The sequence below is a fragment of the Lissotriton helveticus genome, chromosome 3_1, assembly GCF_964261635.1.
Source record: "Lissotriton helveticus chromosome 3_1, aLisHel1.1, whole genome shotgun sequence".
NCBI lineage: Eukaryota > Metazoa > Chordata > Amphibia > Caudata > Salamandridae > Lissotriton > Lissotriton helveticus.
In genome coordinates, this window is record NC_136061.1 from 1,636,077,575 (window position 1) to 1,636,101,021 (window position 23,447).

Sequence of the window (23,447 nt, forward strand, 5' to 3'; positions counted from 1 at the left end):
AGAAACAAAAAATAATAATTTCCCCTACCAAAAAAATAAATAACCCCGATCGTCGCCAAAATGTTTGTAGTATCATTCAAATGAATCCAAAAGTAAAGGTTGAAGGTTGAGTTTCTTCCATACAAATGAGCACGTCTGGTAACATCAGAAGATATGTGGAAACTGATTAGCAATGGAACAAACAGTAATCCACTACAACTCTGAATTAGAATATAGAATCTAAACACATTCAAAAGGCTACAAGTATTTAAAGGAACATACTAAAAACCATTGTCCAAACCACAAGCATTAAAATAATACATAATTGAATACGACAGGAACTCAAAGATCTCTGTAGCAGGCGCCTTAACTCGGTAAGATATTTCAAAATGCAGTCTCTGTGTGACAAAATAAGTAAACCAGAGCAGATTTGCTGACACGTTTTTCCCTGTTACCAATTTATTTGTAGTAGAATAAAAAAAATATATATAAAAATAAGCGAATAAGTTGACGCTCAGATTCCGCTTTCCATTACTCCGCCCTTTTGTTTTGCTGCCACGTATTGATTGATTATCAATTTACGGGTTTCTCAATTCCAGTACGTTTCAACAGACTATGTTGGCAATATGAGAGTTTAATGACGGTTCGTTTTGATGAAGTTCTCAGCTGGCTTGACTTCGCTTCTTCTGCCATTATCTCGGGCTCCCTCTGTTGCCGATAGCCACTCGGCCGATACGCATGTCACGTGCACGTCATCTCCTGTGCTCCGTCGTTCCCTTGTTGTTGCGCCTGAGCGTGATTACTTCACCCACGTAGGAGCATCCCGTGCTGGTGATCGGTGTCCTGGGTAAATTCGGAGTTTTCCGCAGCAGGGACGCTTTTCTGTTCCTCCAGTCACTACGCCTCCGCCTGGGGCCCCTGTGTTCGTGGTAGGTAAGACGTACGTGACTTACACGACCAAGGGTGTTGTGAGCTCACACCACCCTGCCCTTCGGGTTTCTTATTCTACACTGCACACTAATCCTCGTGACTGCACCATCCCTGCTTTCCCCCAAGCAATAGAATACGTAATGCTTAATTGGTATTCCTACCTGTCACGTACTGTCAAGTCTAGCTGTTTACATTGCTTCTTATTGTATACTATTACGATACCTTTTGAACATTAAGCTAAAGGCGGAATGTTGCATGTCTTTATCTTGAAGTGGATATCTATGTTGTGTGAATATTTTGCGGTCACTAGATTGCCACGTTATAGATTTTGTCTCTTCATAGTGTCTCATGATGCAGAGTGTTGTGTAACAGCTGCTACATTCTGTGAAGGTTTCTTATAACAATTTGCAACTTGTGTTGATTACTCAGTGTTTGAATATTTGTTCTCTTCATCACAAACTATCTGAAGTAGAGAGTCGCCACGTTGCTATGTATTTGGGGGCAGATTTATGTCGACTTGTGCCACGTTTACGTGATGCAACTGCGGCGTAAACGTGGCGCATCCCTGCGACCCATTTACAATGTGACGCATCTAGGCAGATGCGTCACGTTGTAAAGCACTGCGCCACATGTGGGCATTCCGGCGCAGGGGGGGGGCGGTCCGGGGCCCCTCGCAAAAGTGCCTGCGTGAAATCTACAAGATTTCACACAGGCACGTTTAAGCCAATGCTGCATCACAACCCTGCGCCTGCTTGAAGCAGGCGTAAGGCTTGATGCTGCATTGGGCAGATAGGGCCCCCCAGAGCATTGCTGGAGCTGCGTCGCGCTTGCGACGCAACTCCAGCAATATGCCACCTTTACGGCACAGATGCGTCACGCATCTATGCCGTTTTTGCCCCTTGGTGCGCCGCATTGTAAATGCGGCGCACCATGGGTGGCGGAGCTGCGGCGCACAATAACTGGCGCATTCCTGGGGATGCGCCAGTTATTGTAAATCTGCCCCCAGGTACATTTGATATGGAACTGAGTTTCATTTTTCTGTAAGGCCATGTGGCTTTGCTGGTAGATACTGCTTTCCCCAGGTTTGCTTGTCTAGTTTAGGGGTGGTGGCGTGACAATGCTGTATCCCACCTTGATTCATAAGAGATTTGATGCAGGCGTGTGGCCCTGGAAATAAAGGCACGGACCCGAGCATTTGCATATCACGCAAGGAACATAAAAAAAATTGATGATACAAGTACATCTAAAACTCAAAAAAATATTACTTGGACATCTGTGAGTGCTTCAGGTTAATGCATTAGATTCTATCGGAGCTTTGAGTTTCATTTATTGAAAATCATGGTTTTGGGGAGATGTAGGGTAGCCAACTTTCCATTGTCAATTTTGCAGGTTACATTGAGCTCTCTTCAGAAAACGTTTGTTGGTGAGCAGAGTACTCTTTTGGATTTCATTGGACAACTCTCTCCTCTAAGTCAGGCCACCTTAAATGCTATTGAGTTTCTTGAGTGTGGTTAGTATATCATACCTTATTTCAGTTAGTCATCTTACTGCCTCCTGGACAAAGCCTTGACAGCTCGCAGTGGCAAGGTTACGCATTGAATATCTCTGTTACACAAGTGGAATTAAAGAGTGTTAAGTGCAGAAACACTTGTGGAAAATATCAGCACACCAACCTAGATACTGCCCAGTTACTGCCTCCTTCTACGCTACACAAAGAAAAGGTCTCACAATCTAGTTATGTTGCATTCCTGTTGTTTTTCAATATTGGAAGCGGTCATGAAGTGACTCCATACAGGAAACTACCCTAAAAACCAAAAATATATATTTACAGGAATCTTTACATTGTTTTTAAATGGGTAGACAGGTGCTAGCTTTTGTCCAGTCGGTACCGGGTACCTTTTAACCAATGAACTAGGACACTTTACAGCTAATCTTTCCTTTACCACTTCACCTTAATATGATGGAAATAAACACGGTTCTAAATACGGGCATACCCATACCCCACACCACAGTAATGTTTCTCTGGGAAGGGTAGTCCTTGGGCTTACTGTCAGAAACACTCTAGTTGTGGACTGGTTGGAAACTCTGGAACCAGTAGACTGTTTTTTAATTCCCAACATACCCATTTGGCCAAATTGTGTCCTCTTGAGCAGTAATTTTTTGAACTTACTACCCACCAATTTCCTAAAAAAAGTTTCCTTAATAAATTACCCTATTGTGGCCACACGCTTGCCACCACCCGTTTAGAGAGCACACTGAACGCTATATGGAGGACTCCAGGTATCATCACAAGAAAACGCAAGGTACACAAGTCCTGGCGTGGACAACACATTATCCCTGACGAAGACCTTCACACAAAACGTGCCACGAGAAGGTCGAAACGTGTTGGTGCTCTAAAGAGAGGTTCTCAGCCAAGCCGAATTGGAACTAGGTCCTTCAGTGGACCAAACTATCCCCAAAACGGATGGTGTATCTCGTGCTTGAAAAATTCCCCAAGACCTCTCACCTGGCAAAGAGAAAGTCAGACATAATTGAGGACAGTTTAATATAATACACTGCCTTGATATACATACAAAAAATAACAGGACTTTACTCCTTCCGAATATGAAGTTTTTGGTTTTTTGTACCTCTTGATTGAATGTATTTAATTGTTTCACTTGTGTAATGTATATAACACTTGAGTATGTAACACTGCACTTTATATAATCCACGGGCACACTGCACCTTGTTTGAACAAAACAGTTCAATTGTGGTCAATGATGGGGTCCTGTTGATGGGCTTTGTTGTTTTGCAACTGCGAAAAAAGTAAAAAGCAATTTATATGTGAGATATACAACCCAACGTTAATTAAAAAATCGTTTGGTAACAGAATTACTTGTTGTATTCATGGTGTCAGAGGCAATTTGTTCATTGTATTCATCCTTACAGTTGACAGCATCTTGTCACTGGCTTAGCCGTTATTTATTGCGATTGTTTTCAGTTCAGCTCCTTTGGGATGGACTCCCTGAAGGAAGCTGAAAGTCTATTTTTTGCTCTAAAATTAGCATTTCTCAGACTTTTGCCAGCTCCTTAGTCTATCGGCCACCTGGTCCTGATTTCTTGACTATTCTTGGAGGGTCCTTACCTCAAGTACTTCTCCAATATGCAAACTTCACTATACTAGGAGATTTCAACTATGATTTTGATGAAATTAGCAATCCTGATACAGTTAGCCTCAGCGAGACCCATACCATCCTAGACATCCCCTCCAACTAGTGGCTGGACCTACCCAATCAGTAGGCCACACCATAGATGGGATCTACACCAATCATCCCCTGCTGACATCAAGTTTTGAATAAGTCAGGCATACCTATGAATTAAAATTTGATTTGAGACTTGCCTAGCCTTTTTTAAGTCACTAATCACTACATTAACAACTATGTGTCCTCAATCTACACAAAGGGTGCTTAACTTGCACTTCACATCACAGCTTTGGAAAAAAATCTTTGATAAAGAGCCCCCTTGAGGGTGCCCGTCAGGCACTACAGCGCTGGCCGGACGATAAGCATGCTCGATGATGAAGCATGACACCCGCAAGGGTGTGTGAGGGCCCCTTTTCCAAAAAGGAACTACTCGCCTTATAGTGGCTCCTTTTCTCTGACCTACTCCCCTTTGTCCTTTGTTCCCTTTAGGAACAGCATGCCTTTTCTTTTGAAAATTAACAGTAGAGCATGTATGCTGGACTTTTATGTGCTCAAGAACCCCAATTTTGTTGTGATAGTCTGCTAACCTCAGCCGGCCCACCATCCCTGTGATGGCTGCGATTCCTAATGGGTCTCAAATCACAACCAACCTCATTAATATGATTAAGTTAGATCTGTTTACAACCCACTAGGAATCACTAATGAAACTCAAGAGTTTCATACTTTAGGACTACACATTTTTGGTAGCCCTGAGGGCAGGGTGCAGTGTAAGTAAAAAGTAGGCCATGTACTTTTTATGTTTTGTGTGTCCTTGTAGTGACAAAGCTAAATTTATTTTTCACACCTAGGAGGCCTACTCCTCTCCTAGGTTAGCCTTACAGAACAGAGTAGTTACTTCGTGTTCTATATCTTTGGAATGGTAATGATAAATCCTCCTTACTGGTGAAGTTGGATTTAACGTTATTGTTTTAGAAATGGTTTAACAAGCATTGAGTCTCCCTAAAAAAAGGTGTTAAAAAAATTGGAGAAAAGGGGAGACCAAAATATGATGATAATGCAAAACTTGCCTATCGAGAAGCCACCCGGCATTACCACAAAGAGATCAAAAGGGCACAAGCGCCATACTATTAAGACCTATCTGGTAATGCAGCCCGTGATCCTAGGGAGCTATTTGGGATTGTAAAATCCCTCACTACCCTTAAAACTGAAAACTCCCTTCCTAGTCCCTCAAAAGGACGCTGCAATGAACTAGCTACCTATTTTCAAGACCGTGTTCTCTATTTACAGTGAACTACAAAAGTCCAGGAATGTTCCATCCACTGACCTTGAGAGACTGCCCATGGCTGAAGAGGCACATTGTCTCCTCGACTTTCCCCTAATCACTAAAGAAGCACTACCAGTTTTGTTAGAGAAACTGAAATCAGTCTCTCCCTTTGAACCAGCCCCCTCCTCACGTTCTCTTACACGGAAGCCAAGACATTTTTCACATCATTCGGGAATTATTATATCTTTTAATCCTCACGGGCCTAGTTCCCCATAAATATAAATATGCTGTGGTCTAGCCTCTGTTGAAAAAACGAGAGAGAAACTTATCAAACATTACCCCTCCCAGCATCAAGAGGAGAATTCACTCCTGGACGATGCCCAGAACGTCTTTGTTAGATTTGGGCGTCTCTAGTGGCACAGGTAGGTACTTGTGACAAATAGGGACCCTTGCCTCTAGTCAGGGTAAGGGGGTACAGTCCTAAAATAACCCTTGCTCACCCCCTTGGTAGCTTCGCACGAGCAGACAGGCTTATCTCAGAGGCAGTGTGTAAAGCATTTGTGACCACATACAGTAATCAAGTGACAACACTACAGATGGACACCACACAGGTTTTATATAAAAAATAAGTATTCTTTATATAGACTTATCACGAGACCACAAACAACAAAAATCCACAATACTGTACTTTAAAATGGTAGTTTTAGCTTAGCTCTGTTCAGTTCTTAAAATGCAACACTTTAAGTCAATGTTTTATACAACAAAGCTTTTGGACGACGTAGGGTACAGTATGGTGCACTAGGGATAGTACACTGAAAATAGCGTTGTTTGACACTCCACCAACTACTGGGGCATCGTCCCAACCCCAGGTTAGACTACACATATACAAAAAAAAGAGCTGGGAGTGCTTATTTATCTCAGAAACAATCAAATATTTAATCTTCAAAAGAAACACAAATAGATCAATGGTCCAGAAGTATAAATTGTAACCATATAAACAATCAAAATTCTTGTTTTTCTTGATGTTCAGCAGCCGACGCGTTTCGTCCTAGAGGCAGGACGTCATCAGGGCTGCAAGTGCAAACACACAATACAAACACATCAGTACATATGTACAATCTCAATCAGTGATAGCCTGAGAAAAAAAACCAAATCATTTTATGACTATTAAGTACAATACAGCTCACTGTGCCGTGTAGTAATCACAAAGAATTCAATGAATAAACACTACTGAAAACAAGCGGGAACTGTTTGCCTGGAATTCTCACATAAAATCATATCTGCTGCTCCTTATTTTAACATGAAAATTCTACCTACATCCTGGGATAAAATGCTAGCAAACTGTTGCGTAGTTATTTTGAAAAAATCATGAGTGAACAGCTCACCTCGTACTCATATAATAAGGCTCCTCTGTTTTTGTCTTTGAATTTTGAACCTTTAGTCTAGGCAGTTTTGCTACAAGAGGCCCGATTCTTCATCTATGTACCGGTAATAATCATGAACTGGGGTAAGGCAGAAGAAAAGGAAGACCGATCAATTATCAAACACATGCTATAAATCTACCCAGTTGTAGCCTTCACTGTTCAAGTTCTCTCTCGTTTTGCACTGACCCAGTCTATCACAGTAGCATATAACATCTGTAAAAATTCATACCTTGTGAGACCCTAAGTCAATGCTTCTCTCAAATCGATTTATCCTTTATGCTTTAAATCGAGAGTCCTTTAAAAACTGCTCTGCCAGTGACATATCATACCTAAAAAAAGTCAAAACACCTTAATATATTAAATTGCTCTATAAAACCTCCTGGAAGGTAAGAAATTACACCTCCCTATTCACTCACCGCATTCCAATATAATGTAGCCAAGCGGGGAAATGACATCTATTCGGCAGTAATCCTATCACTTCGTTCTGAAACAATCCATTCTAAAAATACACAAAATGAACAGATTATGTAGCCTTATCGCTTCTATCCCTCTAAATTAGCTATTACCCAAAGCTCTGCCTAGCCTTCTTCGCTTACCCTTCACAACGTGGCCTCCTGTTCCTCTCCACACCATCCGGGTACGATAAATCCCGAAGGTAAGGTGCCCTAGACTCCCTACGTTTAAAAAGGGCCCAATAGCCAATCACAACACGCTAAATTTCGCGCGCATTCTAATTCCGCTCATCTGTGACACAATGAAAGTTTCCAATGAGGTCCACTATCCGTATTATCTCTTGCTGCTTTACATTTCCGCTCATGCGCATTAAGCTTTATGCAGGCTGATCTGCTAACCATAATGTTTCCGGGTATTTTATACACAGTTTCCGGTCATGCGCAACTCAGAGTTGCGTCTTGGTGAGCGAGTTTCCATTCAAGTCCGCCCTGTGCGTAGCTTGTTACTAATCAAGCATAGAAGTTATTTCCGGGTGTTTTTTTTTTGTAACATATATTCACATCGCTTCCGATCATGCGCAACCGTACGTGCGTCTGGGGTGACAAGTTTCCTTTCAGGTCCGTTATCTACAAAGTTTGTTTATCATCAAACGTCACAGTTTAAGAGCACATTTGGAAGTGCCGACATAGTTTTGATTGGTTATAGTACACCAAGTATTTTACTTTATCACCTCTCCCTGACTAATTAAGCCCACCTTCCTGTCTTAACGACACACTTGAATTTTAAAGAACCAAATGTCTTGGTTTGTCACTTCACCTGGAATAATTTAGCCCGACTTCCTTTCGTACATTCCTACTTGCGCTATCTTATTATTGTTGACTGCATATAAACATTTTGAAATTTGTAACATATTTAGACTATGCTTCATTCAGATCCTTGATAATTAAAGAGTGCATCCATTATCAGGCACTATTTAAATATAATTTAGAAAAATAAGACAAGGGATCATCTAAGTATGCAGGTACTTGATCACACATGTCATGGCTATAGTGCCCGAATATGGGCAAGGAAAGGCGTTCGTATCAGAAGAAAAAAATGCATCAGCAAAAGAAACAACAGTTTGCCTGCTCGATATCCCAGAATGTGTACAGTAAACAATTGAAATAACTCATAAGACATCTGTTTTCAGACTGACTGATTCTAGTCGTATACGTCCATTTTGTGCCACAATTCACTAATAATTATGCCAAAAAATGATGTAATTCAGAATCGATGTTTAAACCATATATCATCGTACGACATTTGATTATCCAACGTGCTTCAGTTTGACGGATTCGTAATTCCCAATTTCCCCCCCTCACATGTTGGGACACTTTTTCTATGCCATGAAATTTAAAGTCCATGTTGGCACCATGTTCCTTTTCCATATGTGCGTAGAGTGGGGATCTTGTGTCTCGATTTATGATCGCTCGTCTGTGCTCTTGTATTCTTATTTTAAGGGGTCTTTTCGTACTCCCTATATATACTTTGTTACAACTGCAGATAATGGCATAGACTATTCCAACACTGTTGCAATTAATAAATTCATTAATATGGAATTGTCTAGTGCCATTAAATCTGAAATTTTTTGTTTTGTTCATGCCATGCGAGCATATTACGCATGTCCCACAGGTATAAAAGCCTTTAGGCTGAGTGGGAAGCCAATCCTTGGTTTGTTTCACTGTTGGACGAATATAATTCGTTGAAACTTTGTCCCTGATTGTTGGACATTTCTTGAACGTTATTAAAGGTTTGTCATCCAATATAGTAGCCAAACCCGGGACACCTTTTAACAGAGTCCAATTCCTACTTAGGGCTTGCCTGATTTTATCTTTTTGCACGCAATATGCTGTAACAAAGGAAGGTTTGTGTCTGACTGGTTCTTTCTTTTTAGGAAGCAAAGTGGTTACTCTGTCAATTTTTGACACTTTCTCACTAGCCCTTGCTAGATCTTTTTTGGCATAACCTCTTTTACCTAGTCTTTGTTTTAGTTGATTTAATTCTTGGGAATAGTCTTCATCCCGACTGCAATTTCTTCGGGTTCTAACCATTTCTCCATATGGTATCCCCCCAATTACAGATCCTGGGTGAAAACTGTCTGCCCTCAAGATGGAGTTGGTGGCGGTTTCTTTCCTGAACAGTTTACTATTGATTTTGTCCCCATCCACCATCAGCGTCACATCTAAGTATTCAATGCTAGATGTGCTTTGATTCATCGTCAATCTCACATTAAAATCATTGTTGTTCAAGTAATGCAGATAATTATTTAAATCATCCGGGGTGCCTCTCCATATTATTAGAATGTCGTCGATGAATCTGGCCCAAAATACCACCAGATCCATCCATTCCCCAGCTCTGCGGCTCCAGGCGTGCTCCCTCTCGTACCAACCTATAAATAGGTTGGCATAAGAGGGAGCAAACCTGGATCCCATCGCCGTACCCCTAATCTGGTGGAACCATTCATCCTCAAATAAGAAATAGTTGTTTTTGAGAATCAGCTGACTCATTTGTATTAGCATTTTGGAATGGTGTCTTAAACTTGCACTTCTGCTACTAAGAAAGTGTTCTAGCGCTCGTATACCTTTCTCCATTTCAATGCAAGTGTAAAGACCTACCACGTCTAACGTGGCCAAAATCATCCCATCTTCCCATTTAAAATCGTGCAATTTGTTAAGGATGTCAGTGGTGTCCTTTACGTATGAAGGTAAGTTCACCACTAATGGCTTGATAAAACCATCTACAAATTCTGACAGGTGTTCTGTGATGCTACCAATGCTGGAGACTATGGGCCTACCTGGTGGGTTAACTCTATTTTTATGAATTTTTGGTAATGTGTAAAGGAAGGGAGAGACAGGATGACTAACATTTAAATATTTGTATTCTGATTCATCAATCAATCCTTCTTCCTTCCATACACAAAGATGTTCCAATATATTCTGAGCAATCTTTCATCGGATTTGCTTTAACTTTCTTGTAACAATTTACATCCATGAGTTGTTCTCGTATCTCAGCCACATAGTTTGTTCTGTTCATCACAACGATATTACCCCCCTTATCAGCTTCTCTAATGATGATTGAGGGATCCTGTTTTAAGTTTGATAAAGCCAATCTTTCTTGCCGGGACAGATTATCTTTATAATGACTGTTTAGTGCAAATTTGTCTTGTAATTTATGAAATTCTTGCAGTGTCTTTTCCATAAATAAGTCAATTGCTATATATTGGCTACCATGGGGAATAAACTAGGATTTACAACGCAGTCCACTAGTACACTGGTAGTTCGTTTCTATTTCACATAAACTAGCCACATCATCCACATTAAGATCCATTTCCCCCGACAAAGTCATTAACAAATGAACATTTTCTAATTCAGCTGATGTCATTTCAGAGTTTTTATTCAATATTCTGCTCTGTACTTTCACATCCAATGTTGAAAAAAAACTTTTCAATTTTAAATTTCTGCAAAATTTAAACAAGTCAATGTGTAAATCTGTATAATCACAGTTATGTACAGGACAATATTTTAATCCTTTTTCTAACACAGAAATTTCATGTTCATTTAGACATCTATCCGACAAATTAATGACTTCCAATTCCCCATGGATGGCCTGACACTGTTCTAGTTCTTGGTCCTGTTCTGACTCCTGGTGCCCATCCTTGTATTTGTGGGATTTCCTCCTCCCCCTTCTAGTCCTCCTATGAACTTTTTCCGACCTTTCTTTATCATTTTTAGTTCGTCGCAAAAAGAAGAGTTCTTTTTGGGAGTTCCTCCTACGGCACCAGTTGTATTCTCCTCAATAGAAGAGATACTGGAGCTGCTATAATTAGTGGACGTACTCAGATCACCTGATTGTGCTGTCCCAGCCGTTTGATTGGGTTTAGATTTTGGTTTAGCCACCTCATCGTAACCTCGGGCAAAAGTGAAGATTCTCCCTTCATTATAGTCCCGCTCATCTCTTTTTAGTTTGCTTAATTTTTTGTCCTTGATTTGCAATTGGTGTCTATTGATGACATCTTTAAGGATAAGATAATTTTTATCAGTAAGTTCAGGTAAATTCATCTCTTTTATTTCCTTTTCCAAATCAGCAATCTGTTGTCTTAATTTTTCTACTTTTCTATCCGAATTCTTTATAAGGATATTCATCATAGTAAATGATGAAGTGTACAAATTTTCTTCCCACTCCTTCAGGTGGTCTTCCTCAAGATCATCGAAGGTTGGGAATATGAGGATGCGAAGTCCTCGAGGTACCCTCTTTTGTTCCATATAATTTTTGAGGGTTACGCCGTCCCACCATTTACTCAATTCGGATTTGCGCAGTCTTTCCAATTTTAAAAATTTGTCTCTAAGACTAATTTTAGTTTCGTTTCTTTTAGTACCCGCGGCACCATTAGGCTGTCTAATCTGAAAAACTTCTGCTGCCAGTTTATCTCTGTCGTCATCCATGTTTTAACAGGTCCCTGTGCTACTCCTACCCTTCAATAACGGTTTATACAACAAAGCTTTTGGACGACGTAGGGTACAGTATGGTGCACTAGGGATAGTACACTGAAAATAGCGTTGTTTGACACTCCACCAACTACTGGGGCATCGTCCCAACCCCAGGTTAGACTACACATATACAAAAAAAAGAGCTGGGAGTGCTTATTTATCTCAGAAACAATCAAATATTTAATCTTCAAAAGAAACACAAATAGATCAATGGTCCAGAAGTATAAATTGTAACCATATAAACAATCAAAATTCTTGTTTTTCTTGATGTTCAGCAGCCGACGCGTTTCGTCCTAGAGGCAGGACGTCATCAGGGCTGCAAGTGCAAACACACAATACAAACACATCAGTACATATATACAATCTCAATCAGTGATAGCCTGAGAAAACAAGCATTTACAATGCAATGGTCTCTGCATCATTAAAGGTAGAGCTATTGGTATTGCTCATGACATTTTTTTTTTCTTTAAATCATAAATAAATGGCATTGTCATTTACATTGTCAATACACACCCCTCTGCACTCAACTGCACTCACCTGCACTCACCAGCACTGCACTGCACTCAACTGCACTCACCTACACTGCACTCACCTGTACTGCACTCACCTGCACTGCACTCACCTGCACTGCACTGCACTCACCTGCACTGCACTCACCTGCACTGCACTCACCTGCACTGCACTGCACTCACCTGCACTGCACTCACCTGCACTGCACTGCACTCACCTGCACTGCACTCACCTGCACTGCACTCACCTGCACTGCACTCACCTGCACTGCACTGCACTCACCTGCACTGCACTCACCTGCACTGCACTGCACTCACCTGCACTGCACTCACTTGCACTGCACTGCACTCACCTGCACTGCACTCACCTGCACTGCACTCACCTGCACTGCACTGCACTCACCTGCACTGCACTCACCTGCACTGCACTGCACTCACCTGCACTGCACTCACTTGCACTGCACTGCACTCACCTGCACTGCACTCACCTGCACTGCACTGCACTCACCTGCACTGCACTCACCTGCACTGCACTCACCTGCACTGCACTCACCTGCACTGCACTCACCTGCACTGCACTGCACTCACCTGCACTGCACTCACCTGCACTGCACTCACCTGCACTGCACTCACCTGCACTGCACTCACCTGCACTGCACTGAACTCACCTGCACTGCACTGCACTCACCTGCACTGCACTCAACTGCACTGCACTCACCTGCACTGCACTGCACTCACCTGCACTGCACTCACCTGCACTCACCTGCACTGCACTCACCTGCACTGCACTCACCTGCACTGCACTCACCTACACTGCACTGCACTCACCTGCACTGCACTCACCTGCACTCCACTGCACTCACCTGCACTGCACTCACCTGCACTGCACTCACCTGCACTGCACTCACCTGCACTGCACTACACTCACCTGCACTGCACTGCACTGCACTCACCTGCACTGCACTCACCTGCACTGCACTGCACTCACCTGCACTGCACTGCACTCACCTGCACTGCACTGCACTCACCTGCACTGCACTCACCTGCACTGCACTCACCTGCACTGCACTCACCTGCACTGCACTCGCCTGCACTCACCTGCACTGCACTCACCTGCACTGCACTGCACTCACCTGCACTGCACTCACCTGCACTGCACGAACTGCACTCACCTGCACTGCACTCACCTGCACTGCACGCACTGCACTCACCTGCACTGCACTCACCTGCACTGCACTCACCTGCACTGCACTCACCTGCACTGCACTGCACTCACCTGCACTCCACTGCACTGCACTCCACTCACCTGCACTGCACTACACTCACCTGCACTGCACTGCACTCACCTGCACTGCACTCACCTGCACTGCACTGCACTCACCTGCACTGCACACACCTGCACTGCACTCACCTGCACTGCACTCACCTGCACTGCACTCACCTGCAACCTGCACTACACTCACCTGCACTGCACTAAACTCACCTGCACGGCACTGCACTGACCTGCACTGCACTGACCTGCACTGCACTGACCTGCACTGCACTGACCTGCACTGCACTGACCTGCACTGACCTGCACTGCACTCACCTGCACTGCACTCGCCTGCACTGCACTCACCTGCACTGCACTCGCCTGCACTGACCTGCACTGCACTGCACTGCACTCACCTGCACTGCACTCACCTGCACTGCACTCACCTGCACTGCACTCACCTGCACTGCACTCACCTGCACTGCACTCGCATGCACTGCACTGCACTGCACTCACCTGCACTGCACTCGCCTGCACTCCACTGCACTGCCCTGCACTCACCTGCACTGCACTACACTGACCTGCACTGCACTCGCCTGCACTGCACTCACCTGCACTGCACTGCACTCACCTGCACTGCACTCACCTGCACTGCACTCACCTGCACTGCACTCACCTGCACTGCACTCACCTGCACTGCACTCACCTGCACTGCACTCGCCTGCACTGACCTGCACTGCGCACTCACCTGCACTGCACTCACCTGCACTGCACTCACCTGCACTGCACTCACCTGCACTGCACTCACCTGCACTGCACTCACCTGCACTGCACTGCACTCGCATGCACCTGCACTGCACTGCACTCACCTGCACTGCACTCACCTGCACTGCACTGCTCTGCACTGCACTGCACTGCACTCACCTGCACTGCACTGCACTGCACTCACCTGCACTGCACTGCACTCACCTGCACTGCACTCACCTGCACTGCACTGCACTCACCTGCACTGCACTGCACTCACCTGCACTGCACTGCACTCACCTGCACTGCACTCACCTGCACTGCACTCACCTGCACTGCACACACCTGCACTGCACTCACCTGCACTGCACTGCACTCCACTGCACTGCACTCCACTGCACTGCACTCCACTCCACTGCACTGCACTCCACTGCACTGCACTCCACTGCACTCACCTGCACTGCACTGCACTCACCTGCACTGCACTGCACTCACCTGCACTGCACTCACCTGCACTGCACTCACCTGCACTGCACTGCACTCACCTGCACTGCACTGCACTCACCTGCACTGCACTCACCTGCACTGCACTGCACTCACCTGCACTGCACTCACCTGCACTGCACTGCACTCACCTGCACTGCACTCACCTGCACTGCACTGCACTCCACTGCACTGCACTCCACTGCACTCACCTGCACTGCACTCCACTGCACTCCACTGCACTCACCTGCACTGCACTCCACTGCACTCACCTGCACTACACTCACCTGCACTGCACTGCACTCACCTGCACTGCACATACCTGCACTGCACTGCACATACCTGCATTGCACTCTGCACTCACTACTCTGCACTCACTACTCTGCACTCACTACTCTGCACTCACTACTCTGCACTCACTACTCTGCACTCTGCACTCACTACTCACTACTCTGCACTCACTACTCTGCACTCACTACTCTGCACTCACTACTCACTACTCTGCACTCACTACTCACTACTCTGCACTCACTACTCTGCACTCACTACTCACTACTCTGCACTCACTACTCACTACTCTGCACTCACTACTCACTACTCTGCACTCACTACTCACTACTCTGCACTCACTACTCTGCACTCACTACTCACTACTCTGCACTCACTACTCACTACTCTGCACTCACTACTCTGCACTCACTACTCTGCACTCACTACTCACTACTCTGCACTCACTACTCACTACTCTGCACTCACTACTCTGCACTCACTACTCACTACTCTGCACTCACTACTCTGCACTCACTACTCACTAATCTGCACTCACTACTCACTACTCTGCACTCACTACTCACTACTCTGCACTCTGCACTCACTACTCTGCACTCACTACTCTGCACTCACTACTCTGCACTCACTACTCATTACTCTGCACTCACTACTCACTACTCTGCACTCACTACTCACTACTCTGCACTCACTACTCTGCACTCACTACTCATCTGCACTCACTACTCACTAATCTGCACTCACTACTCACTACTCTGCACTCACTACTCACTACTCTGCACTCTGCACTCACTACTCTGCACTCACTACTCTGCACTCACTACTCTGCACTCACTACTCTGCACTCACTACTCATTACTCTGCACTCACTACTCACTACTCTGCACTCACTACTCTGCATTCTGCACTCACTACTCTGCACTCACTACTCTGCACTCACTACTCTGCACTCACTACTCTGCACTCACTACTCTGCACTCACTACTCACTACTCTGCACTCACTACTCACTACTCTGCACTCACTACTCACTACTCTGCACTCACTACTCTGCACTCACTACTCACTACTCTGCACTCACTACTCTGCACTCACTACTCTGCATTCTGCACTCACTACTCTGCATTCTGCACTCACTACTCTGCATTCTGCACTCACTACTCTGCATTCTGCACTCACTACTCTGCATTCTGCACTCACTACTCTGCACTCACTACTCTGCACTCACTACTCTGCACTCACTACTCTGCACTCACTACTCTGCACTCACTACTCTGCACTCACTACTCTGCACTCACTACTCTGCACTCACTACTCACTACTCTGCACTCACTACTCACTACTCTGCACTCACTACTCACTACTCTGCACTCACTACTCTGCACTCACTACTCACTACTCTGCACTCTGCCTGCTGCCGTGACTGACCCGCTGCAGAGGGAAAGAGCCCGGTGAGTGGGGGTAGGGGGGGGGGGGTGGCAGAGAGGGAGTGGGCAGAGAGGGAGGGTGTGTGTGTGTGTGTGTGTGTGTGTGTGCGTGCGTGTGTCTGTCTGTCTGTGTCTGGTGTGTGCCTGCCTACCTTTGTGTGTGCGCGTCCACAGACCCTGGTCGGCTCGTGCACCGCTCTGTACTCCCTTGCGAGCTTACTCGGCGACAATAGTTCTCGTTGCCGAGACCTAAAAAACCAAATCATTTTATGACTATTAAGTACAATACAGCTCACTGTGCCGTGTAGTAATCACAAAGAATTCAAACCAAGACATTTGGTTCTTTAAAATTCAAGTGTGTCGTTAAGACAGGAAGGTGGGCTTAATTAGTCAGGGAGAGGTGATAAAGTAAAATACTTGGTGTACTATAACCAATCAAAACTATGTCGGCACTTCCAAATGTGCTCTTAAACTGTGACGTTTGATGATAAACAAACTTTGTAGATAACGGACCTGAAAGGAAACTTGTCACCCCAGACGCACGTACGGTTGCGCATGATCGGAAGCGATGTGAATATATGTTACAAAAAAAAAACACCCGGAAATAACTTCTATGCTCGATTAGTAACAAGCTACGCACAGGGCGGACTTGAATGGAAACTCGCTCACCAAGACGCAACTCTGAGTTGCGCATGACCGGAAACTGTGTATAAAATACCCGGAAACATTATGGTTAGCAGATCAGCCTGCATAAAGCTTAATGCGCATGAGCGGAAATGTAAAGCAGCAAGAGATAATACGGATAGTGGACCTCATTGGAAACTTTCATTGTGTCACAGATGAGCGGAATTAGAATGCGCGCGAAATTTAGCGTGTTGTGATTGGCTATTGGGCCCTTTTTAAACGTAGGGAGTCTAGGGCACCTTACCTTCGGGATTTATCGTACCCGGATGGTGTGGAGAGGAACAGGAGGCCACGTTGTGAAGGGTAAGCGAAGAAGGCTAGGCAGAGCTTTGGGTAATAGCTAATTTAGAGGGATAGAAGCGATAAGGCTACATAATCTGTTCATTTCGTGTATTTTTAGAATGGATTGTTTCAGAACGAAGTGATAGGATTACTGCCGAATAGATGTCATTTCCCCGCTTGGCTACATTATATTGGAATGCGGTGAGTGAATAGGGAGGTGTAATTTCTTACCTTCCAGGAGGGTTTATAGAGCAATTTAATATATTAAGGTGTTTTGACTTTTTTAGGTATGATATGTCACTGGCAGAGCAGTTTTTAAAGGACTCTCGATTTAAAGCATAAAGGATAAATCGATTTGAGAGAAGCATTGACTTAGGGTCTCACAAGGTATGAATTTTTACAGATGTTATATACTACTGTGATAGACTGGGTCAGTGCAAAACGAGAGAGAACTTGAACAGTGAAGGCTACAACTGGGTAGATTTATAGCATGTGTTTGATAATTGATCGGTCTTCCTTTTCTTCTGCCTTACCCCAGTTCATGATTATTACCGGTACATAGATGAAGAATCGGGCCTCTTGTAGCAAAACTGCCTAGACTAAAGGTTCAAAATTCAAAGACAAAAACAGAGGAGCCTTATTATAAGAGTACGAGGTGAGCTGTTCACTCATGATTTTTTCAAAATAACTACGCAACAGTTTGCTAGCATTTTATCCCAGGATGTAGGTAGAATTTTCATGTTAAAATAAGGAGCAGCAGATATGATTTTATGTGAGAATTCCAGGCAAACAGTTCCCGCTTGTTTTCAGTAGTGTTTATTCATTGAATTCTTTGTGATTACTACACGGCACAGTGAGCTGTATTGTACTTAATAGTCATAAAATGATTTGTTTTTTTTTCTCAGGCTATCACTGATTGAGATTGTACATATGTACTGATGTGTTTGTATTGTGTGTTTGCACTTGCAGCCCTGATGACGTCCTGCCTCTAGGACGAAACGCGTCGGCTGCTGAACATCAAGAAAAACAAGAATTTTGATTGTTTATATGGTTACAATTTATACTTCTGGACCATTGATCTATTTGTGTTTCTTTTGAAGATTAAATATTTGATTGTTTCTGAGATAAATAAGCACTCCCAGCTCTTTTTTTTGTACTTTAAGTCAATGTACCTTACGATACGTTAAGCTTCCACAGCAAAAGTGCTGCAGCGACGGAAATGCGGCAAAGTTCTGGTGCAAAGAAATAAAGACTTGAAGATCTTCCAGATGCGGCATGGTTCTCCGATGATGCGAGAAGTTTAGATTCAATGCGTCAGCTGAAGCGGCAACACCCTTGTTCTGCGATGCTACAACAGCAGCTTCGGCTGCAACACTCTTCTTCGACGTTGCGAGACGCTTCTGCACAATACGACAACTACAGCGGCGACATCCAAAATGCGACGACAGCAGCTCCGACGGCGAGGCGGTGCAATACGACAGCTACAGCGGCGACATACAAGATGCGACGGCAGCAGCAGCGACGGCGACACGCTTCTTCCTCTTGAGTCGCGCTTCCAGCTCCTTGCGACACACAGTCCCTCAGAAGGCCCAAACCAGCAGCAGGCACTTCCCAAGGAGTTCTGGGGAGCTGGGGGTTGAAGTCTGTTGTCCCTGAGACTTCAGCAGGAGGCAAGCTCTGTTCCAAGCCCTTGGAGATCCTTACAAGTTGATCAAAGTTTAAAGAGTCCCTTTCTCCTTTCTTTGGCAGTCAGGCAACCAGTGCAGGTCAATCCCCCAAGCAGCACTTCAGCTTAGGGGTAGTCTCTCCTCAGTTTCTTCTGCTTCCACTCCTCAGAAAAGGTTTCTTCTTGTTTGTGAGAAGTTGGCCTGGTATATGATGTCCACAGTTCTGTGGGCACCTTGTATCAGTCCAAATAATCCCTTATGGTGGTGGTTGTAAGTCAACCTTATAGACAAGCTATCCTAGGGGTAGCATGAACTAAGCAGCCTTAAAGGCTTAACTCCAAAGGACATGTGAAGCCAGCTGTTTTACCATATACAATCCTGTAATATCAAATGAAAGGACACCACACAAGTTATATATTATCAAAATATATGCATTTATTCTTCGAACAATCCCCACTACTCTTTATGAGCAATGAAGCACAAGCGTTTAAATAAAAGCACAGTTAAACATAGACAAGTTGCACGTTTTGGATGAGGCCGGTGGCCACTCAAACCATATATCAAAAAAGTGGTATAACAATCACTAATCGATGGGAGGTAAGGCCTAGGGCCTTGTGAATCGCTGGGACTACACTGGACTAACAGCAGTTAGGATGGGAGTAGCCCGCGGGATTCGGGTGCAGTGCGGGAAGCACGGCTTGCACCAATGCAAAGTCAATGGTGCGTAAAAGTTACAAAGTTATTGCAAAAGGAGTCTTCCGACTGGACTAGGATTACCAAACTTTAGACTTAGGCACTAGAGGTGTGTACCAGTGTGGGAACACCGGCGCTAGTAAGTTACCTCACCCACAGGACGCGGGTGCACAGGTGCCAACCTGTGTCGGGTTTCGTCACGCAGTTCGATGGTGCCTGAGGATGAAGATGCTGCAGGCGTCCAGAAGAGAAGTGTCCAGTGCGATCCAAGGGTGGATCGAAGTTGAAGGGTACCTGAAAGCAGAGGGGACAGAGTCTGGGTCACTAGCCAGTGACCAGGAAGGAACCAGGAAGGAACCAGGCAATGTCGGGCGCAATCAGGTTGATGTCGGGTGCCTTGTCTCCGCTGCCACGTGGACTCTGGGGCACCGAGGATGTCCTGGAGTGGATCACGAGCTGTCCCACGAAGGCTCTCGCTGTCGGCGGTATCGGCTTCCGGATCGGAGTCAACAAGCCTTGGCAAGGGCAACCCATGCAGGATTCGAAGAAGGCTTAACACTCGGACCAGCAAGGTCAGAGCGGGTGCTCCTTTTCAGGGGAGCGAGGGCCAATCTGGAGCAACCAGATCAGCTGTGTAAATTCGTAGGTTCCTCGGTTCTGGGGCCACTAGCCAAGGGGCAAGCGACCGGACCAACGCGTCGAGCAGAAAAATGCAAAAGGGACCCACGCAGCACTCGTCGAGTGTGGAGGGGTGAGCTTCGGTGCACAAGCTGCTCGGGGCTGGAGCTTCTCAGACTCCAATGCACAGCTTCGAGCGAGCCTCAGGAGCTGCAGGTCAGCGCTTCGTTGTTCCTCCAAGATGGCCGCTCCCACGCTTCAGGTCGCCTCCACGGGTCTCAGCTCTGCATAGACTGTGGATCGGGCTGTTGGAAGGCAGGAAAGCTGGCTCTTGTCGATCTCTGTCGCACAAGTTCCAGCGGGAACTGCAACAAAGCAAACGTCGAGGTGCTGGATGGTGCCTGTTTGCACAGGGTGGTCACTCCTTGACCACAAGGGAGATTCTTCAGTCTTCCACGTCGAGTGGGATGTCGAAGGGTCCAGAGTTTCGTTTCATAAGTTTCAGTCAGGATAATCTGATGTGCATTGGCACTGCTCCCACCTATATTCCAAATCTGGGGGCTGGATTACCTGCTAGGTCCCTCCTATGGGTGGGACCCAGGAAGGGGGTGGTTACACCCCTTTCCCTTTGTCCAGTTTCGCGCCAGGACTGGGGCAGGATGGCCCCAGAACCGGTTTGACTGGAATCTGCCCAGGGACACCTTGTGCGCCCCAGGCAGTGTCTAGTTTCATTCAACCCTCCCTGCTACAATCCACTATCTCCTGTCTGGGGTGGTGTGACATCTCCCTTTGACAGGAAACTCTTTGTCCAGGCGTCCTCTGCCAAGTTTCGGTCAGCAGCAGGAGGTCAGACATGTGTCTATGGCAGCAGCATCCATTTTGTGATGCCGGGGCTCTGGTTAGGATTAACCGCGTTTTCAGTAAAGTAACATGTCTTCTCCCTCTAGAAGGGTGGAATGCTACCCCCGTCGCCAGAACTGGCAAGGGGGTAGTATTCCAAAGTGTATGACACCAAACACGACATGTTTTGATAAAGCCAAACCAAAGTTAGCAATAACCGTGAGGATTATAATGCACTTAAGAGTATATGGTATGGCAGTATCACTGGAACAGCAGTAAGGAAATGGTTCCGAACACTGCAGACAGGCTCAGCTCATGCTAGAGCACCATCTCACATAAAACCAAGCACTCTGCCTCCAGGATTGTAAAGGCCTGCCATAGGAGTGACTTATAGGTATATATGTGTCCAGATATAGGATTAGACATAGGTATACTATGTCTAAGCAAGGGGTGATTACACCACCTTGCCCCAGCTGTGTGAACAGCCAGTTGTGTCGATTTAAGTACCAGCCAGGGGTGGCAAAAGATATGCTGCAGCCCCTGGTAGGCCTTGGATGCACCTATGCCCTTGGCACCTATAGTGCACTGTATAGGGGCTGACAAGGTGTCCAGTACCAAATTGGTGATGTACCTATAGTACATGTCTGTGAATTTAGAGGGAGAACAGCAGGCTGTGGGTCTGATTAGCAGGCCCACAGCCACATTAAGTCGAAAACCAGTGAAGCAAAAAGCAAAAATTGGGGTGACCATAGAATAGCAGACCCTACTCTCCTACACAACCTCCCCCCCCCAACGCAGGGACATTAAACTTAACCTTGACCAGATAAGTCTTCATGTTCTAAGTGGAAGTACCTGGAGAGACCATCTGCATTACCATGGTCAGACCATGGGCGGTGCTACACTGTAAAGTCCATCCACTGTAGGGAAATGGACCACCTGAGTAGTTTGGGGTTTTCACCCTTCATCTGATTAAGCCACAAGAGGGGCTTATGGTCTGTCTGAATTAGGAAGTGAGTTCCAAACAAGTATGGCCTCAGCTTCTTCAGGGCCCAAACCACAGCAAAGGCCTCCCTCTCAATGGCTGACCAACGCTTCTCTCTGGGGGTCAGCCTTCTGCTAATGAAAGCAATGGGCTGGTCTTGACCATCAATATTAAGTTGTGAAAGCACAGCTCCCACCCCCAACTCAGAAGCATCTGTTTGAACAATGAACTGTTTGGAGTAGTCAGGACTCTTAAGGATTGGTGCAGAGCACATGGCCTTCTTCAGGTCATCAAATGCGCTTTGACAGCTAACTGCCCACTGAACCTTTTTGAGCATCTTCTTGGATGTCAAGTCATTCAATGGTGTCACAATGGACCCATAGTTCTTTAAAAAATTTCGGTAATACCCAGTCAGGCCCAAGAAGGCTCTGACTTGTGTCTGGCTAGTTGGAGGAGCCCAGTCCTGTATGGCCTGGATCTTGCTTTCCAATGGTTGAACTTGACCCCCACCTACTTGGTGGCCCAAGTACACAACCTTGCTCTGCCCTATCTGGCATTTGGTAGCCTTGATAGTCAGGCCTGCCTTTTGCAGGGCCTCCAGAACCTTCTTCAGGTGGATCAGGTGATGCTCCCAGGTAGAGCTAAAGACAGCAATATCATCTAGATATGCTGCACAAAAGTCATCCAACCCAGAAAGGACTTGATTCACCAACCTTTGGAAGGTGGCAGGTGCATTCTTCAAACCAAAGGGCATCACCACAAACTGATAATGCCCACTGGGGGTAGAGAATGCTGTCTTGGCCTTTGACTCTTCAGCTAACCTGATTTGCCAATAGCCAGCTGTCAGATCAAATGTGCTCAGAAACTTGGCAGAAGCCAATTTGTCAATGAGCTCATCTGCCCTTGCAATGGGATGAGCATCTGTCCTAGTGACCGCATTGAGACCTCTATAGTCCACACAAAATCTCATTTCTCTCTTTCCATCTTGGGTATGAGGTTTTGGCACAAGGACTACTGGGCTGGCCCAGGGGCTCTCTGATGGCTCAATCACTCCAAGTTCTAACATTTTTTGCACCTCAGCCTTGATACAATCTCTGACATGGTCAGGTTGCCTGTAAATTTTGTTCTTCACAGGTAGACTCTCACCAGTGTCCACCACATGGGTGCACCAGGTAGTCTGACTGGGTGTGAGTGAAAACATGTGTCTATGGGCTTGAAAAC

At 45.4% G+C, this 23,447-nt stretch overlaps 1 protein-coding gene across 2 annotated transcripts in view; it reads left to right on the top strand.

Annotated features, from left to right (window-relative positions):
• Window positions 1–730: 730 nt before the first annotated feature.
• INSIG2 (insulin induced gene 2) overlaps window positions 731–23,447 on the top strand; it is a 175,238-nt gene continuing 152,521 nt past the window's right edge. Inside the window, exon 1 of one of the 2 annotated variants that reach the window (XM_078682377.1) lies at window positions 731–908. The gene's annotated coding sequence lies outside the window, so the exon portion shown is untranslated. Of the gene's footprint in view, window positions 913–23,447 lie in introns of both variants that reach the window. The other variant, XM_078682378.1, reaches the window with a different exon arrangement.